This window comes from Lynx canadensis, chromosome C1 (assembly GCF_007474595.2).
Source record: "Lynx canadensis isolate LIC74 chromosome C1, mLynCan4.pri.v2, whole genome shotgun sequence".
NCBI lineage: Eukaryota > Metazoa > Chordata > Mammalia > Carnivora > Felidae > Lynx > Lynx canadensis.
In genome coordinates this window covers 99,412,791-99,429,788 of record NC_044310.1, presented here as the reverse complement: position 1 = coordinate 99,429,788, position 16,998 = coordinate 99,412,791, and the positions used below count along the sequence as shown (strand labels likewise).

At 48.9% G+C, this 16,998-nt stretch overlaps 1 protein-coding gene and 1 long non-coding RNA gene across 5 annotated transcripts in view; one reads left to right on the top strand and one right to left on the bottom strand.

Moving 5' to 3' along the window:
• Positions 1-16,998, top strand: part of IGSF3 (immunoglobulin superfamily member 3) — a 93,023-nt gene that overhangs the window by 7,394 nt on the left and 68,631 nt on the right. The gene's annotated exons all lie outside the window — the stretch shown is intronic.
• LOC115521673 lies at positions 13,097-16,944 on the bottom strand. Its single transcript, XR_003971133.1, has 3 exons — positions 16,847-16,944; positions 15,016-16,039; positions 13,097-13,399 (listed from the first exon to the last, which is right to left on the bottom strand). It is a non-coding gene; the product is annotated as an uncharacterized LOC115521673 (long non-coding RNA).

Sequence of the window (16,998 nt, the reverse complement as noted above, 5' to 3'; positions counted from 1 at the left end):
GAATGCTTTATTAAGTGGCTAATTGTGGGCCACAGTGGTGGGGACTTAACAAAGACCGTGGCGATGGACCTGCCTTAACTGGAACCTCCAATTAAGTGGGATTTTGTTTCTATTATTTTGAACTCCACTTTCCCAAAGGCCGAGTTCACAAGATGCGGTAGCGAGGATTTATTCTCGAAATCGGCTTCCAGGGCACCGTCAGTCCAGTCTCTACATCTTCCGCATCTATAATTATAGTAGCAGAAGAGAATGATGAGCCTCAGGGCACTGTAAGATCCTAAATCACAGATTAAATTATATTAACTCTACTCAGGCTGGAAAGTGGTCAGATGTATTTCAAAAGCCTTTATAACAGGCTTTATAATAACGAGAGTTGAAGCAAAGTTTCTGTCTAATCCTCTGTTAACCCTTTAATTAAATTCATCCAAATACCCTATTCCCTGTCATCCCAGTGACCCAGGCTTTGCTGAACGCCACCCTGTCCCTGTCTTCTAGGGGATGATCATCTAAGGCCAGCCGTAAAACAAATGGTAAATCACTTTGCAAATGGAGAGGAAGACGTTGATAGTCTGTGCTCTCTGAGGATGGAAGACAGGTGTCCTTTGGGGAGGGAGGAGCCAGGCAAGTTTGTTCTTGTTTTCAGCTCAGCAGGAGTAGTGAGGAAACTCTGTCCAGGAGGGAGATTGAGGCTGGAGTAGCTTATGAGTGGTCAGTCTGGAAAGGCTTTCTGGAAAAGCTGGAATGTTAGACATTTCTTAAGTAATGGGAGAGCGAGGTCCTGGCAGAATTGTGGGGTGAAGGACACCCTGGGCACATCGGGCTGCTTTGAGAAGGCTTCTCAAGGGGGTGGAGGAGCCTGAATGTCAGTGCGCTGGCTGGTAAGAATTGGAGCGGTGGGCATGAAGTGTGGATATTTGGGCCTGAGACAGAAGGAAGATACCAGAGAGCTGTAAGTGGGTACCTGGAGGACCACTGGCGAGAGAAGGCCGGAGGTGGGGGTCCAGGGGACCTGTTCCTGCACCAAAGGACGAGCTGTCATGTACCCATCAAAAACCAGGGCAACGACATTCTGACAAAACTGTGAACTCAAAGAAACTGCTGTCCCGACTTCTAGTGGTGGCGTCTTCCCCTTGACTTTCAGGTCCCTAGGTCTTCCTTTCTTAAAATGGGGCAAAAGATCCAATACCAGTTGTGTGTTCTTTCCCATTATGATGCCTTGATGTCTGGGAGCATGTTCAGCATTGCCTTAAGTTGGCGTCATTTTTGTGTATTTGCTACTGTTTTTGTTTGTAATACCCATTTTCCCATTCTCTGGAGCACAGTCCATACCTCCTTTCTCATGGTGTCTTCAGAGAACGCCGTCTCTGCCCGCAGGGCACCGGATCCTGCCTGTGGTGTGTTGGTGACAGAGATGTGTCATGAGGCAGGCTGCTGACCTCCTTCTCACGGACCCCTTTTGTGAACTTCCCTTCCCTCGGGAGCCCCATACATTTGAAATCCTCTGTCTGTCAGCATTAAGTAGTAATTAATCTGTTTTTCCTATGTGGTAACCAGTATGGCTGCTCACCCTTGATAGAGTGATGTAGTTCAGCTCTGCAGCAGAATTAATCTGGCACTCTGCTTAGTCCATGACCAAAGGACCCATGTGGCCTGGCCTGTTCGGTCTTAGCCCTGTGTCTCCATGATAGGGGAAGTGTTGTCATTGTTAGGTGTTTTGAAATGTCCAAGGTGGCCGGCTTTCTGACAACCCCACGGGTTACTTTGAGAACCCCAGGGGACATGGATATCCTCGATGGTGTTTGCCATTAATTGGTTGCTTTGGTGACCTCGATTGACTTTGCTAGGGCGACTTTCCGTAGAAAGAGGAGCGGGAGACTGGAGTTGAGTATCCATTGCTACAGGTCAAACCACACCTGTCCTGTCCAGGGACATCCTACTCCTCTTTTTTTTTTTTTTTTTTTTTTTTTTAAAGACTTGCAGAGAAACTTCACAACGTCTTAGATGTAACAATGCCATCAATCTTAAATGTCACTGAAGACTTAATTTGAATGAAGTCGTAATTTAAAACAGCAAATACGGTGCTTTAGGGTAACGTGTTGAATAAAAGTAAGGTCCTGAGAGATTGGTTTCAATTTCAGAAGGTAGATTATATTTGTTTGCTTTGTTTTTTTGGATTTTAATTTGTTGACAGAGGTAACACGGGAATATAGTTCTGTTGTAAAAAGTCTAAACGGTACAGACAGAGAGTAAAATGTGAAAGTTCCCCTCTCCACCCCATGCCCCTTATTGAGGTCTGATATATGTTCTTGACAGTTTGATATATATTCTTCCAGGTCTTTTTTTATAATTTCTATGCATGCATACTCACGCAAATATAGATTTTTTTTTTTCTGACATAAATGGAATCATGTAGAACGTATTGTTCAACCACTTGATTTTAAAGGGGTGATTTGCCTCACTGTTTTTTCAGGCTTAATTTTATGGCCATATCAGAACTGATTTGGTTATTTTATAGCTAGTTGGAACTGTAATTTGTGAAATCAGTGGGGGAGTAGTGAGCCTCATTCAATAGCTATATCGTGGAATAATTTTGTCCTGGTGTATTAAGGCAAGAGTCATAATAAAAACACTACCCTTAAATTTTAATGTATTTAATGAAAATAATTGACTTGTTTATTCGGACTCTTTTTTCTCCAAGCACATAAATTTAACAAATTGAGTATACACATATTTTGTTGACTGTTTTCATTATAATTTTGAAATTATGTTGAATGAAAATGAAGCCTATTTAAAACTTGTTAAGAGGACAAGCATAAATATTGGGTTTGGGGTCTAATTCAGTCAAGTTCTTTATTTGTTCATAGACTAACTAGGGGGAAAACTGGACAAATTTTTCTGCATTTTCTTAAAAAAAATTTTTTTAACGTTTATTTATTTTTGAGAGAGAGAGAGACAGAGACAGAGACAGAGTGTGAGCAGGGGAGGGGCAGAGAGAGAGGGAGACACAAAATGGGAAGCAGGCTCCGGGCTCCGAGCTGTCAGCACAGAGCCTGACATGGGGCTTGAACTTGCGAACCGTGAGATCATGACCTGAGCTGAAGTCGGATGCTTAACTGACTGAGCCCCCCAGGTGCCCCAGTTTTCCTGCATTTTCAGTTCCCAAGTGATTCTTCCGTGTAGAATGAATAGGACTAATGTTGCCACTGAGGTTGCTGGCTACCAGACATTTAAGACCTTAACCTAAAAGAGCACTTTTTCCTCTAGCCCTGCAGAAGCGGCTGTTTCTGTAAAAAGATTATCATTTCAAAGTATTGGGTTACTTCTCAGGTTCGCTGGTTATGACTGTCTTTAAATCCCTGGGAGCACATGCAGGTTTCTTGGATCGTTCACCTTTACACCAGATTTTTAAAATAGTTACCGTTTTGGAGGGATGGTCATTGGGTTCACATGTCCTAGTCTGCTTTTCTTCAACAGCAGGGTTTGATGTTCCTACTGCCCATCCCAAGACCACTGTTCCATTAGAAACTACTTGCAACACTTTCCTAAAAAGACTATTTATCTGGGGTGCCTGGGTGGCTCAGTCGGTTGAGCGTCTGACTTCGGCTTAGGTCATGATCTCATGATTCGTGAGTTCGAGCCCCACGTTGGTCTCTGTGCTGACATCTCAGAGCCTGGAGCCTGTTTTGGATTCTGGGTCTCCCTCTCTCTCTGCCCCTCCCCTGCTCATGCGCCATCTCTTTCTCTCAAAAATAAATAAACATTAAAAAAAAAAAAAAAGACTTTATCTGTTCATTCAGCAAATATTTGAGTGCTGGCTACAAGCAGCTCATTGTTCCGTTTTCTCACGTACCAGGAATTAAAAGGTATAATCATGACACATGTTCTAAGAAGTCACCTGATCTGTATTTTTTAATCTTAATAAATAGATTAATTAAAAACACTCTGACATTTGGGAACTCTTTTCTGTCCCTGAGGTGCAAAATCTTTTCTCTTCCTGTTACTTAACGTCTTTTCCTCCTGGTTTGTTGTCACCTCTTTAGCAGTGGTGATTACACATACCCCATCCGCTGTGACAAAGGGCCCTTGATGACTAAAAGAGGAGTACCAGTGATTGGGGGAGATTGGGGTGGGTGGCCCAGCGAAGGCAGATTCTTTCTTTTGAAAATACACAAATATCCCAAGTCCTGGAGATGTAGAATGCCCTTATTAACTGCGGGGGATATTGTCTGTCTGTGGGAACTGGGAATCTCACTCTTAGCTCTGAATTTCTAGGAAGCCGGAACAGAAGAGAACTAGAGCAGTCACATACTTGCCGTCAGACAGGAGACACATCCACACTGGGCTTTCTCCTGAGCACCCTTATGTTGGGGGTGTGGTGGCGGGAAGGTTGCTATGTCCCTGACCTAGGACTCCGCCTCCCTGCTTCCCAGTAGAGCCTTGGGAGGAGAGGCTGTGGGGACAGCTCAGGGCCCTCTCCATGTCGGCCCCATTTTCCAGAAACTGTTGGGTTGTCTCAGTGGGATCCAGGCTCTTGCCAGGTGCCGTCATCTGACCTGGGGCTGACCCTCCCCACGCATCCATCCACTTCTCTCCAGCTTCACCAGCGCTTCTCCTGTCTCCACCAGTTCCCTGAGACTCGGGGTTGGAAACTGTGCCTGGTGGGAGTCCCCTCCACCCCAGAGCTGGTGGCCGCTGCTCCGCAGAGCGTCTGGGACAGGGCGCCATCCTTCTCGGAGGCCTTTCTGGCGTTCGTCATCGGTTTTGTTCCGCGGTGGTTTTGTGTTGGTTTGGGGATGGCTGGTCTGTTGGGAATTCTGCTTCCCAGATGGACACGTCTCCAATAAACTATAGGGAGTGACTGTGCAGGTAGAGTCATTCTGTCTAGGCTCATTCCGAAACCAGGCAACCCTCTTTATGATGCTGTTTAGAAATGATGTGCTGAACAGTTTCTTAATGTCTTCTGATGTTTTAGTACAGAAGATGGCATGGTGGACCGTTTTGCCGTCTGCCTTCTATTATTTCGTTACAGAAACACAAGATCACATCTGAGCGCCTTGCCTGGTTCTTTCTCCGTCCCTCTGTTGGAACGGGGGCTGTGGCCCCTAGCCGGGTGTCCTGGCACCTTTCTGGCTGGAGGAACAGCATCTGTAACTCCTGTCTCACGCTTGTATGAATCCAACTCTTCTGAATAGCTGTCCCCTCACACACCCTCAGCGGACTTCTCGAAGGGAGGAAGGACACAGAGACCTCAAGTGCCTCTAGGCTTGAATGTATTTTGAAAGGATCCTCGTGGATCTCACATGTAATCCTTTTATCCTAAAGGGGAATTATTCTGGGGGTGAGGAAAAGACTGCCATGGCCTGGGTTGGGGGAGAGTGGTAGAAGGACTGGAAAACGCCCCGAACAGAAGAGAGAGTCTCTGGCATACACAGTCTTTGTTTTAAAATTAAAACATTACGTAATACAAACATTTGCCTTCCCACTTTTACCCCTGCCACAGAAGAGCTGTCATTTCCCATATTTGGAATTTGGGGAGAGACAGGCCTCATTCGAGGACAAGGCCGGATCCAGTCTATGCTTTGGGGGAAAGTAAGTAAATATGAGAGCCTTGAGGGCTGCGGTATTTATGGTGAATCTATGATTACTGCATGTGCCTCCTTGTCATGATTTATTCAGCAGCCCCTGACGTCCTGGTGCTGATGCTGTGCCCATCAGTAATCTGACTCCTGTTTTCTTCTCCATATTTTGCCTTTTGCAAATGTATAGGCATTCGGCTTTAATCAAGTAGGCTTTTACTCTGTCATCTGTAACGGGGATGACTGAAGTCATGTGGAGGATTTTAAGTAACTAATCTCTTAAGACATTCAGAGCATAATCTCCCCCACGCCTTGCTCATCCTGCCTGCATCGGGGAGATTTGCAGGGTTCTGCAAAGGAGGCAGGATGGGGACTTTGGCATCCTTCGGAGAGACGGGGTGTCCTCCTTGCCGGCGACGGGCTTTTGTTTGCTTTTGCCGTGGGGACAGGGCCTGCTGATGATTTGCCATGTCGAGAGAGTTCAAGACGCCCCGTGAATGTGACTAGTGTGTTAGCAAATCTCGGAGCCGGTGCAGAGAACGAGAGGCCAGATGCGCACGGAGATACCGTCCAAGCTCATTGGTGTCTGTGCAGTGCGGCCGGGGCTGGCTCTCAAGGAGAGGCTGCGAGGTAGATAAGAGGCCTGCTGGTCCACGGTGTTCACTGACATTTGTCATTACATTACATTATATCAGATCCGTGACAGGTTCGGGGGTGCAGGACCTAAAACTTTCACGTGCTCTGCTTATCATTGGAATGTGACTTCATGTGCGTCGTTTATTAGACTAAACTGGATTACAGTTTCTTTTCACATCGTCCTTTCTTGATTTTCTGGTTTCAACCCCTTTCTGATGTTGGCTCAGTTTCTTGCTGTCAGAAGTGTCCTGCAGAGGAGTTTGGCGAACTGCAGGTTCAGACTTCGGTACTTTGTCTTAATGTGACGGTAAAATCCCTAGCAACATAGACTAACAAAGAGGATTGGTTTGAATCAGTAAAATGTTAGAATTACCAAATATTTTTCAAGAACTTCGCTGTTATTACTTTTAAGTAAATACTGTAACTCAAACTAGGCTAATCGAGCGCCTAATAAAGATCCTTAGGGGATCCTGCTTTAGGAGAGAAATAAGAATGATTTGCAATTAGCGCACCAATTGTTTATGTAAATGGAGTTTCTGAAAAACTGGATTGTGCTTGAAAACAGTTTGTTCTCTTAAGTATTTTAAATAGTCCCTATGAAACCCTGTGTAATACACTGCCGGTCAATTATATGTGGTATAAATACCTGTTTCACGAAGACCTAATTTGACATTATTAGCAATATTGGAATTTCCAAGCTAGTGGAGTCCCTGATCCTTACCCCCCAATTCTTCCACAGCACCTGCACGTGTGTATTTTAACATGAATTAGTAAATTTAACAACTATCTAATGTGTTCTGCTGTGTGCTTGGCAGTGTGTTCTATAGAAAAGACAGCAGCCAGCACCCTTATGTAGCTTACAGGCTAGCAAAGAAATGAAGCAAGTCCACAAATAAGTACACGTATAATTAATTATAGTAGTGAAGCTGAACGGTGTATTACTTTTTAATTAGCGGTCTAACGCACCAGACTGTAAGTTCCATCGGGACAGGGATTGTATCTGTGTGTTGTTTGTTGATCATGGCATCCCAAGCCCCTCCTTCACCTCTTGCCTGGCGTGGAGTAGATATTAGGTTGAATTGTGTGACAGTGCCACGTTAGTAGGTCAGAAACCATTGAGTATCAACAGCGTCATATGGTTCAACGTACTAGTTGTTGAGTCAATATGTATCGAATGTTGACTGTGCCTTGTAATCAATGAACTCTGGGAGCATGCTGCGTTTCACACAGTTTTCTTCAGCCAAGGACATGCTTGCTACCCTACTGGAAAAGGAATTTTAAAATTTCAAAGAGCTGAAACTCAGGGACCTGTGATGTAGATAGGGTGCCTCGATGGGACTTCGGAGCCTTGTGTTTGGTATGGTTTCTGTGCAGTTCCTGGCACGTTTCCCAGGCTCAGGTGCTGTCAGCAGCCCAGAGAATCTGGGAGAGGTTGTGGGAAAAGCTGACATGAAGGAGGAGATCTGAGCGGGATGGCCCCGGAGAAAGGAGGGAGGAGAGACCTATCAGCAATGGAAAGACCTGTCCCTTTAGTCCAGAGTCAGAGGGAGCCCTCGCTTTTACGGCCCAGACCTCACGTGTTCTCATATTCAACGCATTTGTGTGTGCCCACGAAGTGCCCAGTTACTTGCTAGGCACCGACTGTCCTCATTGTGAGCCTCCTTTGTGCCTGATGGGTTGTGGGCTGGCTGTAGATCGCTGGCCCATTGGAGGCAAGGGTTGAACTGAGGAGAAGGCCCAGCTGGGCCCTGCTGGGAGAAGCCTGGTGCTCTGGCCTGTGGCCTACTCCGTATCTGTGGAACTGGGAGTCGGGTCCAGCCTAGGGCTTGGACCGAAGCTTCCCCAAACCTCCTCTGCTAAGTACTTTTTTTGCATCTGTTTGGATTTGTTGGCCTTCTCTCCAGTTTCTCTGCACAAATGTCCAATTGTGTCCACTCTATTATCATGCTATTTTCTCACACCCACAGGATAATTTCTAGTTCAGCTCAATTCCACAGCTCTTTGTTGAGCACCCTTATGTGCCAGCACAGGAGGGGGGTGGCAAGTTAGGAAAACACAAATATGTGACATCGGTCCCTGCCTCTGGCAGATGCCGTTGGTTGCCTACGTGGCAGCCGTTCTTTTCTTGATGGCGGAGCCCTGACTTGATTTGAAGGTCATGCCTCTCTCTCTGTGCTACTCAAGGAAAAGTGACCCTGCTTCCAGCTCCAGAATAAAAGTCGACTGATCTAAGCCAGTCATAAAGGCCCATAGTTTAGACATGGGCGTTTGGCAGAGTTTTGGCCAGTGAGATACGAGGAGAAGTCTGCTGTGGGGATTCTGGGAAAAATGTCTTCTCTTAAAAAGAAACACAGAAGGGGCGCCTGGGTGGCTCAGTCGGTTAAGCGTCAACTCTTGGTTTTGGCTCAGGTCATGATCTCGAGGTTCGTGAGTTCGAGCCCTGTGTCAGGCTCTGTACTGACAGCGTGGAACCTGCTTGGAATTCTCTCTCTCCCTCTCTCTGCCCCTCCCCCACTGGTGATATCTCTGTCTCTCTCTCAAAACACACACACACACACACACACACACACACACACACACAGGAGGAGGACAGCTCCTTCCACTAGATTCTTGGAAATGAGGCAGCCATCTTATCACCATGAGGAAAGGAAGTCTGTTGAGCCCTCAGAGGTGAGGAACCAGGGTCCTTGATCACAGAACCACTAAAGACTGACAGCCTGGCCTCCATACTTTCTGTCTTCACTGTTGCAGCCAGTCGAGTTGGTGTTTTTGGCTACTTATAGTTGACGGCAACCTGTATTAGACTCTCCCTCAATGGAGCAGGAAATAAGGATTTATTCTCATAAAACAGTACGATTCAGCTTATCATCCACAGGCACACTATTCAGAGCCAGCGTTCAGCCCCATGGTGAGCCAGAAGGGAGAGAGGGAAGTCCCTTGGCCGGCAAAGCCGGAGCAAGGAGATTGTATTTGGAATGGATCCTGAGGTGGGATTAGGATTTGTGTGGGAAGAGCAGGAGGACATTCCGAGCAGCGGATGGCATGAGCAGACCTGCAGAGATAGGAGTGGCCAAGGCGCTGTCGGAGAACGGTGAGATTACGTCCTAATTCCACAGGCAGATTCTAGAGCACGGCGAGCTGCAGGCTTAGAAGGTGACCCTTGATGGGTGCAGTGAGAGGCGTTGTGAGCAGGGGAGAAGCTAGGAATGGGGACCTTGAGGGGGAGGGGGAGGCCACCATGTGCCGGGTCGGTTAGAAGGGAAGACAGCAAAAGCTGAGTGGAATAATTCGGTTATAGGTGGTGAGGTTTGAGGTGACAGCAGTAGGAAATGGAGGAAGATATCGGAGGAAAATTGTAAAGGAGTGAAGGAACTGCTGAGAGATGGGTTGATTGAATGCGGAGAAAGGGGGACATCTAGAAGCTGCCTCTGAGTGTTTGAGCGTGATGACATAAAATGGACATTTGAAAGAGGGGATCGATTTTAGGACGATGCTGTCTGGTCTTTGCCACTGAGGCTTTGAGGTAATGATGGAAGACCTAAGTAATGGGACCTTGAATTCATCTGAAAATATGGGTCAGGCCTTGGGAACGAGAGGCCAGGGCTTATGATGATGTGTCAGGGACAGCACAGATACACGCATAGCCCTCCAGATCTGCACAGTTTTGTGGGGTCACGTGCCTGTTCTTAGACAGTAAAATGGGTGAGGAAGTGGCAGGTGTCATCTCCTGGCGGAGGCAGCTAAGAACCAGTATTCTTGCATTTCTTCCCCCCCTTCCCCTCCCCCCAGGCCCAAGCATCCTGGGAGCCAAGGGCCACGGGCCTCAGATACGGTCACAGGGGGAGGAGGGCCTCCTTCCAGCATAAGACTTTGATTGTTCTGCCCTTGGCCGGGAAGTCGTGGTGGTGGAAGCCAGACCTGAAGCTGTAACAGAGTGGCGCCGCTCCCTGCTGCTTGTGCAGGGTCCAGGTGATACGTGGTCTTCAGGTTACGCTTCAGCACCTGCTTCTGACACGGTTTGCTCAGAGGTCTGCGTGGAAGGGGTTAGAGCTCGCCGGCTGCCTCTCGTTCTACCTCCAGGGCTTAGTGGCCTTGGAGGGTGAGTTTACTTCTTGCCTCTAATACCAAAGCCTTTTAGCTTTCCAGGGTAGGGGCTCCCTGCCCACAAGCTGTGGTAGGGAGACGGCCGCTCTCTCCAGGAGTACCAGTGTGTCCAGTGGCTTGTGTAGGGGAATGTTTCGGTGGCCGGTATCCACTGGTGACCAGCTTGAGCGTCTCAATCATCGGTGGATCTAGACAGGGAGCTTCAGGAAAAAGTTCCAGAGCTCCACGGTAAGCTAAGAACGAGGTGCAAAGCCCAGTTTTTTTAACCGTCCTCTTCTCAGAAGATTGGAAATGTGCCTTTTCTTAAAGGCTCTGGAGTGTGTGGAGCAAGGCAGGCCCTGGGCCCAGACCACTCTTTGCTACAGCCGGGTTCATTTTGCCGGGTTGACTCACACTATTTTCCTAAGGGCAGGGGCCCTGATGAAGCGCTGGGAGGCATTTGACATCTGGTTTTCGTCAGGCAGCGAGTAAAAGTGCAGATGCCGAATCTGATCTTGCCTTAAACAAAGCAGAGCTGGATGCAGGGGAAGGGCCTTTGTGAGGCGCCTCTCCTGCTCCGGGTGTGATCTCTGGTGCGCTCTGTTTCTCGTCCAACTGGAAACTTGGAGGCCCACAGAGACCCAGCAGAAAAGCCTTCAGACGGAGGGATAGCCAGGCATTGGCCCCTCGGGTTTGTCTTTATGAATTTGAAAACTGAACGACATGGAGGGACCGTTCCTCTGTCTAACGTTTTTTTAAATTTGTCTTCCACTTTCAACAAAACCGAGGTGTCCTGAGTATTTGTGGGTACCGGTCTGTTCATGGGTAGCCGCCCTTATTTTACCCACTGCTCTCCCTGTTTCCTCTGACAGGCCTAGAAGGTCCACATGTCGTCCCAGGAGGAGATGACACCAAAGCCATCTGTCAGCCTGGCCTTTTCCTTTGTCCATCTGTCCTTCCAGTCATCCTTCCATCTGTCTAGCCAGGCCACATTCAATAAGCATTTGTTAGGGAGCCGGCAGTAGGATTTGGGGCAAGCTACTTAACTCTTCTAAGCTCCCATTTATTTCCTCATCTGTAAAACAATAGGAGCCACTCATGTGGGTTAGTGGGAGAATTGAATGGGGCCACCCTAGGGAGAGAGCCCTTGGCACGTGCCTGGTGCCTGGTAAATGCTCAGCGGAAGTTGTCCTTTAGGACCAGGGGGCCTCCCTGGTCAGCTGACTGGTGGCAGGTTGCCTTGGCCATTTGGAGATTGGATTTAAGCCACAGTACATAGTTGCTGAGCCATTAATGCAAGACCTTTGGACCACATTGTCGTCACATTCCTTAGGATATCTTGCCGTTCTTGTTTCAGTCTGGGCGAGGCCACTGTAGCAGGGCTCCAAGAATCTCTGAGCCGTTGAACATATCCACTGGCCGCGGAGTGTCCACCAGCCTTGGCCTCATTTGACGTTGAGAGCCGCGACAGCTCTGAGGGGGTTTCCTCACCCCATTGATTGGGCTCTACCCCCTGGGGCTCGCCTGCCTGTCTGCCCCACCTCTTTTGCCACCCGCCAGCCCTCTGCCTCTACGCCTTGGCTTATGCGGTGTGTCAGCCGGCCTCGCTTCCAGCCTCCTCTATCTGCTCAAGCTCCTGTTTCTGTCGGAGCTCCTGTTCTCTTGCCTGTTCTTCAGGATTTCCCCCATTTTGCGTTCTTTTCCAGTGCTCTCAGGGAGCGGTGTTGATGTCATTTCACGCACCGTGCTGGGGTTTATGGAAAGAATGTGCGTTGGCATTTGAGCGTAAGGAATCCTAGAGTATCTGTTTAGAGTGTCCTGCGGAAGTGAGTTGTTTATTGCTGGCTGGCGTGCTGGGGTGTGGGGGGGCGGGGCTTGGGGAAATGGATACCCGTGTTACCTGGGATAGCATCCCCTGAAGCACAGGGACCCCACAGGCAAGAGTAGGCTGGCCAGTGCCGGACTTTCCTGCTGGTGGCAGTGGCTCCTGACCCGAGGGAACCCCAGTGTTTGCTCCCCTCCCTTCCCTTGTTGTCCAGACTTCGCCGTCTCCCTCCTCTAGATTTCTCCACTGACAACTCACTTGCTTTTGCCTCTGGTGACGTTGGTATCCTGTGAATACTCTTCAGTGGCCGCTTTCTGCCTCCTTCCTACTCTCCTCCAGTGACTTGAGGAAATTCTCGCCTGCGCTCTTTATGAGCCAGAAAGTACCCGTGTCGCGGCTGGTCAGTGTATTGTACTAAGAGGAACTTGTGAAGTAAAACGAGACACACTAACGAACTGGCACCTTTCGCTTCCGAGCCTTTGAAAGTTCCTAGGAGTCTTGCGGGTCCATGCTTTCTGACCTCAGCCCCTAGAAGTCTCCGGCTCCCCCTGAAGGCACTGATAATGGCATTTACCCAGGAGCCAGGCACGGGAATGTGCTGTCCTGGCGCCTGTGGGAAGTGACGGGGAGTGGCCGAAGCTGGTGTTCCGTGTCACAGAGCCCAAGGGTTCAAACGGCAGTGGGAACAAGCCACAGTGTTTTATAAAGGAGACTTTGTCCTGCTCTAGCTCCACTCTGTGTTTAAGCTGGCGACAGGAGGAGATGATGCAGTTGTGGGCAGGCACTTGCACGACCTCTCATTAAGGCAGGCGAAATGAGAGGCCTGGAGGCCCCAGCCAGGCTGGCCTTGAGCAAAATGGTCCACAGCTGTCTGGCCCTTGCCACCCCCTCTGTGCTGTTCTCGGTCTCCCCACCCCCCCCCCCCCCCCACCCAGCCCCCGAGCAGCCATATCCACGTCTTCCCTCTACCCTGTGTCCCACTCAGGCTACAGCCTGCTCTCCTGGTCTTCACCGAGCCCTCTGGTGCATCCCTGACCCCTGACCCGGAAGGTTTATGGATCGGTAGGGTGGCTCCTTTGCACTGAAGAGGGAAGCAGAAGCTGACATTTATTTAACCCCCAAGTCAGTCCAGTCTGTGTGTTCACACACATTCTCTGACTTCATCCCTGCAGTTTCGGGTCAGAGGACTGTCATGCAACCCCTTGTCCAGATGGGGCAGTCGGGGCACAGCGAGGTTGTGTGATTTCTCCAGGTCACAGCCAGCACAAACCACTTCCTGCTAAGGAAAAGGAGCCCAGTATTGGTCTAATCTGCTTTATTGTGGGGTAATTAACATGCAACAGAAATTCACCAGTCTTAAGTGTATGGTTCCGTGAGCGCTGAGGGATGTTGGTGTGAACCGCCATCACAATCAATAGAGAGTGGTACTTTTGCCCCCGGAAGTTCCCTCCTCACACCCTCAGAGGCAGTAGGTACAGATCTGGTGTTTGTTACCACAGTGCTGTCCTGGCCAGAGTGTCGGCCACATGCAGTCCTGCAGTATGAAGCCTTTTGAATTGGACTTCTCTCACTCAGCATAATGCTTTTGCGATTCATCCATGTGCTTGCATGTACGGATAGATCGCATTCTGTGATGGACAGAATGTCCCGTTGATGGACATTTGGGTTGTTTCCAGTTTGGGGCTAGTATAAATCTGTTTCGTGTACGAGACTTTGTGTGGGTATAGGCTTTCGTTTCTCTTGGGTAAATAAATACCAGGAGTGGGTATTGCTGGGTCATACGGCGAGTTTACATGTAACTTTCTAGGAAACTGCCAGACTGTCTTCCCCAGTGGCTCTGCCATCCTCCTTTCCCACCAACAGAGTATGAAGGGGGACTAGCACAGTTGACTTCTAACCTGGGGCCTTTCCGGTCATCCCATAGGGTCACTAGCTGCTGTGGTGTTACTGGCTGATAATCACTTTAATGTGTACTGAGCTTGCACTTTTCCTTTCCTCTTCTTTTTCTTTTTAAAGAGTTGTTTGCCTTTATATTTATTCAGATTAGAGAATTCTAGAAACCCCAGAGCCATTTGGGAAAACACATATTTGAGATTCTGCTCCTCTAGAACCATCCTGGTACAAAAATCAGTATCAGATAGGGTTCTCCTGAGAAAGAGAACATAAACGTTTATAACATGAACATATATGCATGTATGCATGTGCGCATATATATGTATGTATACATATACGTACAGACATGCATATGTATACACACAGGCACACATACAGAGATTTAACTTTTGGAATAATTCTTGTGGTTCTGTGGTTGGCAAGTTTGAAGTCTCTAGGGAAGGCCAGCATACTGGAAACTCAACAGGATTTTACCCTGTAGTCTGAGCCTTGACTTCTTCTTCACTAGGGAAACTTCCATTTTTCCTCTTGAAGATTTCAGCAGAGTAGCTGAGACCCACCCATGTTTTCAAGGGTAATATCCCCTCAAGTCAACTGATTGTAGATATGTTTGGTTCCATAGCTGGCTCGTGTAGTGGCTAGGTTATAGTAACCAGTTACAGAGCCTGCTCTTTTAATGTGGGGTTTCTGGAAAAGTCTTAACATTTGGAGCCAGCTGATATTAGAGAGGTTTTCTCCAGGTGGCCCTTGGCAGCCCAGAGCAGCCTCCTTCGCTGGCTTTCTTCTCTGCCATCACCTCGGTTCGTAATTTGGAGTCACTGCTTGGGGCTCTCCTTAACAGGTGCCCAGTGACTGCGGTTTTCCTGCCTTACTTTCCAGTTAAGGTCCCTGATGTTTTGGCAGTCCCAAATGGACAGGGACGCTGTCAAATCATCATTGGCCTTGGTGTGGCTCCTGGGGAAATAGAGAAAAGGAGTTTGAGGAGCATGTGGCTGGGTTTACCTTTTTCTTTATTTGTGGTGGCATTTCCTGTGTGGGGACCGCTGACAGGTGTTCTTTGGTAGGGGTCCAGATAAAGGAAGCACGGGTCCTCTGGTCTGAAACATTGGTGTCACGGAGTAGAACGCTGAGCGCGGGTTTGGGGAGGGCAGGATCAGCTGGGGAACCTGACTGCTAGGCTCTTCACTGTCCTGCCCTTGAAATGGAAAGTGTTGGTTTCCTGCCCTCCCCCTGACTCCTGCTAACTCCTGACCTTGGGTGAATCATCAGACCTTTCAGGACCTCAGCTTCCTCACTGAGGAGTAGGGACAATGGTCCGCATTGCACGGGGGGTTCAAGGGTCAGCTGCACTGTCCATGAGATAGTGTCTTGTGTACACACGTAATGTCATGAGACTTGGCCTTGGCCACTGCCCTGACACTCGAAAGCCACCTCCTCCAGCCCTCCTCTGGGATCGCTGTGACTGGGGTAGGCTGGCCCAGGGCGCTGTCAGCTGAGAAGGCCGGCCTCCGAGAGCTTGGGGCATGGAAACTTCCTGCTTGCTCTCACAGACTGACAGTAATAAATGCACAAAAGAGGACTGAGCCGCTGCTGAGCGGCCAGGAGTCAAGGACACAAAGGATGGTCAGGGGAGTGAGTCAAGGCCCCTGAAGGCCACACGATGAGTGTCCATCGCAAGTGGGATTTCTTGGTCACCCAGGGTTGTGAGTACCAAAGTCGCTGGATTGCCGAGGAAGATGGGCCTTGGGGAGCCTTGTGGGAGGAACAGGAGCTCCAATCTGGGAATCCGGAGACCTGAGTTCTCTAAGCCCCTTTGTCAGGAGCTAACCATGTGACAGGTGACATGGCCACGTGATACTGACAGGTGTTCTTTGATGAAGGAAGCACAGGTCCTCTGGTCTGAAACATTGGTGTCACGGAGTAGAACGCTGAGCGCGGGTTTGGGGAGGGCAGGATCAGCTGGGGAACCTGACTGCTAGGCTCTTCACTGTCCTGTCCTTGCACAGGTTGAGCTCAGTTTCCTTTTCTGTGAACAAGGGAGTGGGACAGGATGATCTGACTCTGGAGCTTTCGCGTAGCATTTGGCGAATGAGGCTCTACAACTCCAGTACCTCTCACTGTGCTTTTTGGACCAAAAAGAGAGTTTGCAGCCTCTGTTGTTACTGGGAGGTAAATCCCTGTGGCTAATGAATAACTGCTTTAGGGGCAGAGGTTGGGGGAGTGGAGGCTGCAGGGGAAGGTGGTGGTGGGGTGGGGAAGGTTCCAGACGGGGGATGATTTAAGGCAACACTATGCAGAGGAGCCTGAAAATGCCTTTGCTGAGCGGTGTTTGCCATGGGCTCCCTGGCAGGTGGCCTGGTGGCCCCCGCTGACGTCTGCCACCCTGAGCTCTCAGGGCCCAGCACACAGCAGTGAATGATGATGGTGCAGTGGGCCTCCTGCCCCGAGGGGTTCTGCCTGCTGCCACCACGCCCTGCAGCTCAGGACACTTCTTCCCCGACAGCCCTGGAGCTCCTGGCTCTAAACCATGGGCTCTAATTCTGGCGGAGGCTTTTCCTTTTCCACATTTTCTTATCCACTTGAGCAAAATGCTCTTCCTTCCTCCCCGTGCAACAGGAGTTTTTAGCTTTCTCCCTGGTCAAATTTTGCTCTGCCCTGAATCCCACTCTGTTGTTTCTTTAGGTTTATCTTTCATATCCCGGGCCTGGACCCCTGCCCCTTAAGCATAGGGACTCAGGTCCTCCTGGCTCTAGCTGTTTGGAGGCATCTAGAATTCTAATATTATTCATCAAGGGTAAAGCTGCCCTCATAAATGTGCAATATGAACTCTTACCTTACGGAAGTCATTCCAGACGTCAGAACCAGAAGCCTGAGGACCAATTTCTTTTCATTCTGAAGTTTTCTTTAAAAAGATAATTCTTGCACCTGTTAAAAGACAAATTTGGAAGAATGAAAACACACGAAATGTTCCGTATTTCGAAGTAA